The sequence below is a fragment of the Capsicum annuum genome, chromosome 12, assembly GCF_002878395.1.
Source record: "Capsicum annuum cultivar UCD-10X-F1 chromosome 12, UCD10Xv1.1, whole genome shotgun sequence".
Classification (NCBI taxonomy): domain Eukaryota; kingdom Viridiplantae; phylum Streptophyta; class Magnoliopsida; order Solanales; family Solanaceae; genus Capsicum; species Capsicum annuum.
This window is the reverse complement of record NC_061122.1, coordinates 16,646,806-16,658,862: the sequence shown is the minus strand read 5'-3', so window position 1 is coordinate 16,658,862 and position 12,057 is coordinate 16,646,806. Positions and strand designations below refer to the sequence as shown.

General features: G+C 32.4%; 1 long non-coding RNA gene across 1 annotated transcript; it reads right to left on the bottom strand.

Moving 5' to 3' along the window:
- Window positions 1–4,818: 4,818 nt before the first annotated feature.
- Window positions 4,819–9,859, bottom strand: LOC124889309. The gene is made up of 4 exons (XR_007048185.1): window positions 9,672–9,859; window positions 8,437–8,581; window positions 6,928–6,992; window positions 4,819–5,818 (listed from the first exon to the last, which is right to left on the bottom strand). It is a non-coding gene; the product is annotated as an uncharacterized LOC124889309 (long non-coding RNA).
- Window positions 9,860–12,057: the final 2,198 nt, after the last annotated feature.

Genomic DNA, 12,057 nt, shown 5'->3' with positions numbered 1-12,057 from the left:
ACACATAAATATTTTATACGAAAATTATACAGTTTTGATACACAATTAATACAATAACTGCACATTTTTTTTTTTACATCTTTTATAAAATAATTATGTAATTTTCATACACTTTCTATATATTTTATATATATATATATTTTATACATATACATATTTGATAGAACTATACAATTTCTCTACATATATCTTACATAGATACATATTGTATTTAACAATTGTATCATTTTTATATAATTTAATTATTATTTCTAAACAATCAAAGAAAAGCAGAATATTTGATTAGTTAAAAAAATTATAATAATAAAAAAATTGAAATATTTTTAAAAGGGCCGAATTTCCCAAGTTGAATATTGTATCAGTATTGTATATAAACTGTATTAGTATTGTATATGGACTGTATATGGACTACGTAGGTCAAAATGACCCAAATTAGGAAATGACTATAAAGCAAAAATAGTATATCCGATTGGCCACTTTTTGGAAAGTTTTCAAACTTGAGCTATTTTTTTTTTAAAAGTGCTATAGAGTGTCCTTTTCCCTTGAAATTATATATTTTTGGTCCAAATATTCTATCACTATCGTGACATACAGGTTTTATTCATGACACTGACAACTAGTAGTGTTTGTTGGAGGGGTGACGTTGTTGGGGAACAATAATAATAACAGTTAATAATACTAAATATCAAAAAAAATATTATTAAGATATTGTTTTAAGTGATATATTAATTATACTTGAGTCGTGCTAGGCACTGTCCTAAGAAACTATTTCAGCAGTGTGAAATATTTTTTCAGGATTAAACAAACACTTTTCTAATCAATTAGAGGATACAGAAATCAACAAAATTATTAATACAAATACCAGCAAGCTAAACTATAATGATTAAATTATTAAGCAGAGAAACTAAAGAGAATTTTTTTAATGTTTTTCTTAAAAGTTAAAGATTGCAGTAAGGATTGAGGAACTATTTATAGATAAGACTTAGCTTCTCAAGTACACCTCTTGATGGCTTCCAAAGTAAACCTTCTCAAGTATATCTTTTAATGGCTTCTAGAGTAAACCTTCTTAAGTATATCTCTTGATAGCTTCTAGAGTAAGCTTTCTCCAGTATATTTCTTGATGGCTTCTAGAATACATTTAAAAAATATTATTAAGATATTATTTTAAGTGATATATTAATTATACTTGAGTCGTGCTAGGCACTGTCCTAAGAAACTATTTCAGCAGTGTAAAATGTTTTCCCAGGATTAAACAAGCACTTCCCTAATTAATTAGAGGATACAAAAATCAACAAAATTATTAATACAAATACCCGAAAGCTAAACTATAATGATTAAATTATTAATCAAAGAAACTAAAGAGAAAATTTTTAATGTTTTTCTTAAAAGTTAAAGATTGCAGTAAGGATTGAGAGACTATTTATAGGTAAGACTTAGCTTCTCAAGTACACCTCTTGATGACTTCCAAAGTAAGCCTTCTCAAGTATATCTTTTAATAGCTTCTAGAGTAAGCCTTCTCAAGTGTATTTCTTGATAGCTTCTAGAGTAAGCCTTTTCCAGTATATTTCTTGATGGCTTCTAGAATACATTTAAAGACATGGATTTTTCAATATACTTTAAATGTAAATTATTTTCAAATAACTAAATAATTTCCTACAATCCCCACATTATTTCAAACTAATTTATAAAAAAAGAATTTTAACTTGCTGGATTTGCATGGACAAAATGCAGTAAGTTTGGTGTCTTCTGGACTATGAACCAAACTTAGACCAATAAAATTTAATTTACAGAATTATCGGTGAAATATATTATTTTTATGAATCGAATAACTCTTGTTGTAAGTCAGAAACTTTATCAATCATATTTTGATCGTAATTTTGTTGTTCAACGCGGTTTTGCGCCAATAGGACATACGCGTGCCTGGTATTCATGAGAGCTCTAGAGACTAAGGCCAAAGTCTCATAGGAACGGCCTCATTCCAATTCTCATATAGGTGAATTCATCAAGTGTACACTGTTTTAAATACACCATCCATAAGGACTATGAATTCATTAAGAGTTAATAACTAATCCCTCCATTTTAGTAGCAGTTCAAGCACTCTCAATAAGTGTGAAGAGTTAATATCAACTTGTTATTACCCATATGAACCCACTTTATGGGATCTCCAATTACATATATTGGGTTACCATCTCTATTGACAATCATATTGGCCTTAACCTCATCTCTTTTGATGTTTGAAGAATTAATTTTCTTCCCACGGGTTTAGTCGGTGAATCGGCCAAAGTTCACATAATCAATAGAAATTATTCCATCTCTCAACAGCTGCTTAACAACATCATGCCTCAATTTCATATGTCTGCTCTTACAACTGTAAGATTTATTCTTCGCAATAATACTTGCGGCTTGACAATCACAATGTATATATATAGGCGGCATCAGATCATCCCTTTTTAAAGGGATATTAGACAACAGATCATCCTTTTTCAAAGGGCTATGAGGCAACAGATCGTCCTTTTTAAAAGGGATATTTGCTAAGAAATTTCTTATCCATTCAACCTCAGTACCAGCTAATTCCAGAGCCACAAACTCTGATTTCATAGTTGATCTAGCAATGATCGTCTGCTTAGCTAATCTCCATGATACTGCACCTCCACCAAGCGTGAACACATAACCACTAGTGGATTTTGTCTTGTCTGAATTAGAGATCCAATTTGCATCACAATATCCTTCTAAAGTTGAAGGAAATCCACTATACGAGATACCGTAATTCACGGTTCCTCTCAAATATTTCATCATTCACATTAATGAAGACCAATGCTCATTATTGGGATTATGAGTATATCTACTCAGTCTACACACAACATAGGCTATACCAGGCCTAGTAAAATTTATTAAATGCATTAGACTCCTAATAATTGTGCATACTTAGACTGAGCAACTGGTCTCCATTATTCTTTTTTAATTTATAATTAGCATCATAAGGAGTTGCTACGGGAGTTACCTCCCAACATTCAAACTTCTTAAGAAGTCTTTCAACATAATGTTCTTGTGACAATATTATACCATCTTCACTCCTTATAACTTTAATTCCTAATATCATATTCACTTCACGCAGATCTTTCATATCAAAGTTAGTAGACAAAAACAATTTGGTACGTTCCATAATATTTAAACATGTACCAAATATAAGCATGTCATCAACATATAAGCAAATTATCACACAATCATTGTCTACCACTTTTGTATAAACACATTTATCCACCTTAACAGAAGAAAAACTGTCTTTTATTAAGACTTGATCAAATTTCTCATGCCACTGTTTAGGAGCTTGTTTAAGGCCATAAAGAAATTTAATCAATTTACAAACTTTATTTTCTTGTCTAGAAATTACACATCCTTCAGGTTGAATCATATAAATTTCTTCTTCTAAATCGCCATTTAAGAAAGCTGTTTTTACATTCATTTGATGGATAAACAACTTATGAATTGATGCTAAGACAATTAAAATTTGAATAGAAACAATTCTTGTTACTGGTGTAAATGTATCAAAATAATCAATATTTTTCTTTTGAGAAAATCCCTTAGCTACTAACCGAGCTTTATATTTATCTATAGATCCATCCGGATTAAGTTTTCTTTTGAAAATCCATTTACAACCAAACGGTTTTGCACCAGGAGTTAAATCAATTAAGACCCATGTATTATTTTTCATAATTGAATCAAACTCAATTTTTATTGCCTATTTTCAAAATTTAGCATAAGAAGAAGATACAACTTCAAAATAATTTAATGGTTCATTATCAACAAGAAAAGTTTAAAAATCATTTCCATAAGAAAAATATTCTTTTCTAGGCCTTTTACTCCTTCTCAGTTCCTCAATATTAGAGGTTGATTTATTTTCTCTTTCAACAGATGCATGGGAGATTTTATCATATAGTGGAAAAATATGTTCAAAGAATTCAGCTTTCTTTGTCTCAATTATAGTAAAAATATCAAGTACATCACTTTTCATGTCAAGAAATCTGTATGTAGCACTATGTTCAGCATATCCAATAAGCATGTAATCAACAGTTTTAGAACCTATTTTTCTCTTTTTAGGTTTAGTAAGAAGAACTTTAGCAAGAAAATTCCACACTTTTAAATATTTTAAATTAGGCTTATAACCTTTTCACAATTCATGAGGGGTTTTGCTAGTTCTTTTATGAGGAATTTTATTTTGTAAATATCATGCAGATAAAATAGCTTCACCCCACATATTATCAGGAGTATTAGAGTCAATAACATAGAATTCATCATTTCTTTTAGTGTCCTATTTTTTCTTTCAACTACACCATTAGACTCAGGAGAATAAGGCGGAGTTACTTCATGAATAATACCTTCTTTTTCACAAAAAACATTTAAAGATACATATTCTCCACCTTTATCAGATCTAATTCTCTTGATTTTTCTACTAAGCTGATTTTCAACTTCAGATTTATACGTTACAAAAGCATCAAATGCATCACTTTATTTCTAAGAAAATATAACTTAGTAAATCTAGATAAATCATCAATAAATGTCACATAATATCTTTTATCACCTCTAGTCATAGTATGTTTTAAATCATCCAAATCAGTGTGAATCAAAGATAACAATTCAGTTTCTCTATCAAATGAAAAACATAACTTTTTAGTAATTTTAGCTTCAGCACATATTTCACATTTATCAAAATAACTTGAATCCAAATCAGCTATTAAACTAAGTGATTGAATATTCTTTATATATTTGATATTAATATGTCCTAATCTAGCATGCCATAAAGAAATAGACTCAATCATATAAGCAGAAATTGATGCATTATTATTGATAATATTAAGTACATAAAATCCGTGGTTACAATAGCCTTTTCCCACAAATATATTATTTTTTGTCAAAATAAGCTTATTAGATTTAACAGACACTTTCATTCCAGCTTTATCCAACAAAGCCACAGAAATCAGGTTTGCTCGCATTGTAGGAACATGTAGCACATCCATTAGGGCTAAAGTTTTTCCCGAAGTGAGTTTTAGGAGTACTTTACCCTTGCCCAAGACTTTAGCATTTCTTGAGTCTCCAAGGTAGGCTACTTCACTGTCATCTCCTATTAATGTATAGGAGGCAAATGCTTCTCAATTTGTACAAATGTGTCGAGTAGCTCTAGAGTCTACCGCCCATTCTTTTATATGTGCCACCATATTTACTTCAGAAATAACAGCTGCAATTATTTCATCTCCTTAAGCTAAATTAGCTTTGGGAGGATTTCTCATTTCTTTGTTATTTCTCATTCTGTACCTACATTGAGCGGCATAATGACCTGATTTTCCACAAGTAAACAAGTGACTTTTATTTTCTTAAAACTGGGATTATTAGGCTTGTAACCTTGAGACTATTACCATATCTTCTGTTGTTGCTGTGTTGATCTTGTACTAAATTTGCGTTGAGCGCAACCTGCTTAGCTTTGAATGACTCCTTTCTGTTGGTATCTTCAATTAGAATATGAGTTATTATTTTCTCAATAGTAAAATTTTTCTGCTTATGTTTCAAGTTATTTTTATCGTCATTCCATGATTCGGGTAATTTTTCAATCAACACCCCAACAATAAATTTTTCTGGTAAAGTGATGTCCTCGGCCTTGAAATCTTCTAATAGATTTTGATATTCATTTATTTGAATTTTTATTTATTTCACATCACTCATTTGCCAATTGTAAATTGTTTCAACCACAAACTTTTGTTTGATTACATCTTCAGCTGTAAACTTCTTGATTAAAGCTTCTCAGATGACCTTTGCTTCTTTGCAACTGCAATACACATCAAACAATTTGTTAAAAATTGTTTGTAAAATAGTATGGCGACATACCTTATTGGCGTATTTCCATGACTCCAAAATTTTGCCATCAATGTCTGCACCAGGTTGTGTTTGTGCCAAAGCATATACAACACCATGAACATCAAGTAATGAAAAAATTCATTCTTGCCACCTTTTAAATTTTTCATTAGCGAATATTTCAATATTTGAAATATTAGGAAATGACTTTGCATATGGTAGAACAACTGGAACAGGAACAGGAACAGGAACATTAGGAGTTGCTTCGGTAGCAGAAGTACCAGGAGTAGAATTACTTGCCATAATTTCTTAGATTGTTGGGGAACAGTAATAATAACAATTAATAATACTGAATATAAAAAAAATATTATTAAGATATTATTTTAAGTGATATATTAATTATACTTGAGTCGTGCTAGGCACTGTCCTAAGAAACTATTTCAGCAGTGTGAAATGTTTCCCCAGGATTAAACAAACACTTTCCTAATTAATTAAAGGATACAAGAATCAATAAAATTATTAATACAAATACCAGCAAGCTAAACTATAATGACTAAATTATTAAGCAGAGAAGCTAAAGAGAATTTTTTTAATGTTTTTCTTAAAAGTTAAAGATTGCGGTAAGGATTGAAAGACTATTTATAGGTAAGATTTAGCTTTTCAAGGAGACCTCTTGATGGCTTCCAAAGTAAGCTTTCTCAAGTATATCTTTTAATGGCTTCTAGAGTAAGCCTTCCCAAGTATATCTCTTGATAGCTTCTAGAGTAAGTGTCACGTCCCTAATTAAGAAGGACGAACAAGACCGTATACACTTACCCTACAAGTACTCTACGACGTACGTAAGATTATGAGATAATAATGAATGGGATATTCAATATAAGCTGTATACATATGCGAGAGAGTTGCATTAATAAAATTGAACATTACGCTACTACATGATGTCCATGAAGCCTCTAGTCAGTCTGATACGCTATACTACAAGTGACTAGTTGGCATAGGGCACGTCATGCCCAACTAGGGACCTACACATATACCTAAAAAGAATACTAGGCAGAGGACACTCCAAGGAGAGATGGAGCTCACCAAAATATCAGCTGAAAACGGCAATAGAGCCTAACGTGGACGTTTGCTATCCTGAGGGTTGGAGCCTGTATTGACAAAACATGGTGGGCCCGAGATGTCAGTATATAAACAATATGTACTGGTATGAAAGCAGACAGAATAACAGCTGGACAAATACAGAAGCTCATATGATTCAAATGAAGTGAAGAATGTATGAGCCAACAAATAACACATATACTAGATGAAATAATAACTTATGCACCAACCTTATTAGCGTCATGTATGATATTTAGAAAAGCGGTCATTGTAATATAGGACCTATACTTTACCTAGGTGATGCACTTATCCTATAAGTCGTACAAATGATTACAAGATGGCCTTCCAAAGGCAATCTGAGGGAATTATGAAGCATATGTTGCTCACATACTCCTTACTATGACTCCATATGTGTAACTGTACTCGCAGTCTGTATCTAGGTATGCCCCACCCTGGGGATCACTATGAGGGTCTGCCCGCAGGCCATATATGCCATATGTTGGCTCGAGTAAGGGGAAACTCATACATGACATTCCCACTGACTTCAAATACAAATGATGCCACAAAGATGGGTACGCCCAATGGTTGGGCTCGCTATAGTGGTCTGGTCTCGATCCTGTGCACAGAATCACGTTGACCGATATGCCAAGCCAAACCAATGTACCCTCCCGTCATTAAATGTTTATCAAATAGTGCCTTGGAGGCCTGTAACATATGAATCGCTAAAGTAACTGCTTAGCTAACATATACTGGTGCAACTATGCTATTACCATTTACTCTTACTTCTAACGTGTGATATATCTAGACTGTGGCCTAAGAGCTTCAAGAAGAGAAACTTATGATAATATGAAAGTATCATGGAACTTAACACAAAGGGGAAAATATAGATACTTCTAAGCTTGACGATAGAATGAAGGAATGGAATGTAAGACAATATAAAGATTCTACTCTCGTATTTCATGAGAATTATACTAACATTGACAGGAGGAGGTACATAACGTAGGGCGGTGACTTAGCGGTGAGGGAAGGTTTAGCTTTACATACCTTAGTGCCTTATTAACTACGTTAATAATTCGGGCCTCAAGTTTTCAACCCGCTGGAGTGTAGTCTTTATTTTTCCTAACCGCTAGTCCCTGCTAGCCGATACGCAAATCACTAGCTACAACGATAACATATACGTCCATTATTAACTCATAGGTGCACTTAATACCTTATTCCGATAATTTTCACTTATGATAGAAATTAATCAAATTCCTAAACCAGAAACCGAGATAAATTCCAACTCCTTCAACTCGTACAAATCAACACTAAATACATCCAACTGATAGAAATTCCTAAAACTTTACTTTACCAAAATTCCATCTCTTTCACGAATTTTAGTTGCAAATCCATCTCAAAAAGTCGTGCAAGGATTCAAATTAACAATAGTTGACAACTTATACTGCACCCCAACGTTTTTTATGATCAAATTCAAATATGAGGTGAAGAAATTACCTTTTTGAAAGAAATCCCCAATTCAAGTTCCTGAGAATTCTTGATAAAACTAGTAGTTTCTAGCAATTAAGGACCATGAAACATCTCCTCTTGAAGGAATATTTTTCATATGCTTTACAATCCTTCCAATTTTTCTTGTCAAGAGCTGCACAAAGAGAGTGGCAGAGAACCATGGGAAAAGTTCCCAGAACGTGAAATTTGAAAATGAATATAACTTTCCCTTTAGTATCAGTACATACTATTATTATATTAAAGAAAGAAAAGAAATGTCCAAGGGTCCCTGTACACTTATAATATATATATATATATATATATAAATATATATACAGCCATGCTGCTAAAGTTGTTCAAATAATGACCAATGTCAAGACAATAGCTTATTTGGAGAAAATAAAGAATTAGAAGATAATTTATAAGAGTTTAAAAATTACACTTTAATCAATGTAGAAGAACTTGAGTACATATTCTAGATAAAATGAAAATAATAGGAGAAAAACCCTTAGCACACTGGGATGCTAATGAAATAATGTGTAAATTAGAAATTATTAACCCAGAATATACAATAAACACAGCGTCTATAGACGCCAATAATGAGGATACAGAATAATTCGATAGACAAATAAAAGATTTATTAAATTTAGAAGTTATAAAGAGATCAAAGAACTATAACGGAACAAGAACTAATGAACGTAGAAATTTTACAAGAAGGATACGAAGCAGACATAGCAATAGAAGAAGCACAAAGATTATCTAAAAAGATATAAGAGAGGCAGTTATAAAAATAAGTATTTCAATAAAATGTAAGAGCTGGAATAGTTGGTTTTTAAACAATTATGTTGTAAATCCTACTTAGTACTCCCTCTTTCCCTTTGTTTCTTCATGTTTATAGTTCTTATATTCTATATTTTCCCCAAATTTTTTTTTAACTTACCCTATTTATCTCTTCCTCCTAACCTATATTCTTAACAACTTCTTCTTTAACCACACCCCGGGACATTAATCTGGCAAACAACATTCGCCCTTTAAACTTCTTTGTTTTGGCGGACTACTTAAGGACAGGATTCCTAAGAATTTACAGGTTAATCCATCGTTATTATTAAGAAATTCAGAGGTTAACCATATACTAAGGATAATAGTTTTAACAAAATTTAATTTATATGATGTACATAAGCAAACATATTTAAAACATAAAAATATATTTTTGGTGGGGAAATATAACATAAATAAGAACTTACATGAAGTAACTGGGAGAGAGGTTTCCCTTTCGGGAACCCCTTGAGGACTGAGCAAAGACTTGAAAACTTTTATTAAACCAAACTTAATATCTTACAAGCTTAGACACCAGAGAGGAATTGGTTTAGGCGAAAAATTTATACATGAAGGAAGGGGAATATGTCGTGAGAGGAAGGTTTTTGTTACTTAGGTTTTTTGATTCTTATCCTTCTACTACTAAAACATAAGTCTTATATAGACTTAGAAATGGAAAAAGGAGTGGACTCAAATTTGCTACGTGGCCTCAAAATAAATGGCCAACACTTAAGAGATAAGGAATCTTAATAATGTAGGTCGGGTACGCTTCTGGGCACCATCGTCACATGCATTATTATTCCTTTAGACAGATGCGTGCTTCAACAGTTTTTCCTTATTTTGGAAGGTAGTGATAAAGGAAGCACTCAATTATTTTTACAAGACATAAAATGGGCATTCCCACATGAAAATCCTATCTTATCTCTATCTTATCTCTTCAGCTGCTTTATCACGTGTAAATCTTCTCTACCACTTGTCTTTGTCTGATTATGTGTCCAAGTTATACAGGGAAATAGAATCAAAACTCATCCTTAAGTCATCATCCTCATTGGGTTCCTGTGCATCTTGGAGATATGCAAGACTATTTTCGAATTCATCGTCTTGTTCGTCCGTTCTTGGAGTATTATAGTCTGCATCATTCATGTCTGGAACTAATCTGTCTGAACTTGTACTGGGTTTGTCTTTGCTATCAATATGCTTGTCCTGTCCTTGGCTATTAAATTTTTTTTCTAATGTCTGCTTTATTATAGTCTCAATTTGTTTACTTTTCTTTTTTGCAATTAATGTTTTTCTGATAGTACTAGTTTTAGCTGATGGTTGTTTTGATGAAGGGCTTCCTTCATCTTCACTTTTTGGCAAAGTGACAGCCATTAACGGATTTGATTTGTCTTTACCGGCTACCATTTGTGCCGGACTAGATTTACCAAAATCCGGTACAGTGGATTTCTTAGCATTCAGAGGGGAATGCACACCCTTCTCATCCATTTTTTATGGAGATGGAGAAATTTATGTTTGAGTACTTGCATTTGTTCTATTTGTCTTGTTCTGATAGGTATTGAGCTTGTCTTATAAAATTTGTACCTGCTCCATTAGTCTGGAGTTTTCAATGATAAGAGCTTCCTTTTGACTATTTTGTCTTTTGAAAGCTTCGGTCATCGAAGAGCAGTAGTCACAAAAAATTATCTTACCAGTGTCTTTCTGAATATTATATTGGGGTATTTGGTTTGAGCATTGTCTAAGTGCTGGAGATATGTAATAGTTAGGCCCAAGATATCCCCTTGCAAAGTCTGAGACTTCAGAAAAATCGTTAAAACCTTTATAAAGTGGGTTTTAAATACCATTTATAGAGTCTATTACTTCTATCCAAGTTTGAAAAATCCCGTTTGTCTTTCCATGTATAACTACATAATATTTAAATTTAGGTCTGCTTTTGTCTGATATATATTGGCTTAAAGCATTCATGGCTGCTAAAAAATGTTTGTGGTCTGGTTTGTTATGGGGTATCCAAAGGTTGTCTATTAAAGATTTTTGGGGTTTATCTAAAACACATTCTGGTCTGATTTTAAAAGATAAATTACTAGATGGATAAGTTGTCAAGTTAAATGGTCCGAAATCAATTCTTTCTATTAAGTTCATGGAGTCTCTTGGTTTGAAACTAATGTTACCTAACATTGTCTGGCAGTACGAGTCTTGAGAGGACGAGTGATACAAGACAAACAAGGGAAAGCACAAAACATACCCTAAACAGTCCACAAATTCAAGAAAAAATATGGACCAAAAGGAGACCTCACTCGGATTCGACAAGTATAACAAGAATACAAGAAACAAGGGTGTATTTGACACCCAAAAACAGCCAAAAACACAACAATAACGAGATGAACAATATGACAACAAGAATGACCAGATTCGGATTCCACAACAACAAGATATAACGTTACAAGATTAGAAAAGACAAAGGGATAGATTGTAAGACATAAACTACTATAATGACTAAGAACCTAAGTGTAGATGACACACAAAGACCCTTAATGATGATAGTAGGAACACCTACACTCTTAAAGAGACACAAGAGAGGACCTCAATCCTTCAAGAACCCCAAGTACCAATCGAACAAACAACAAAAGAGATTCCACCCTAATGTTGTAACCTAGTTTTGGCCAAGCCTCACAAGAGAGAGAACTTGAGAGTTTCAAGTGTGTTCTACCATTTTCAACATTCAAAAACTAAGTGAATAAACCCTAACATGTTCCTTATATATTACAAAAACAAATAGAAGTTAAAATGACCAAAAAAGCCCTTCAAGAATGGGCTGGC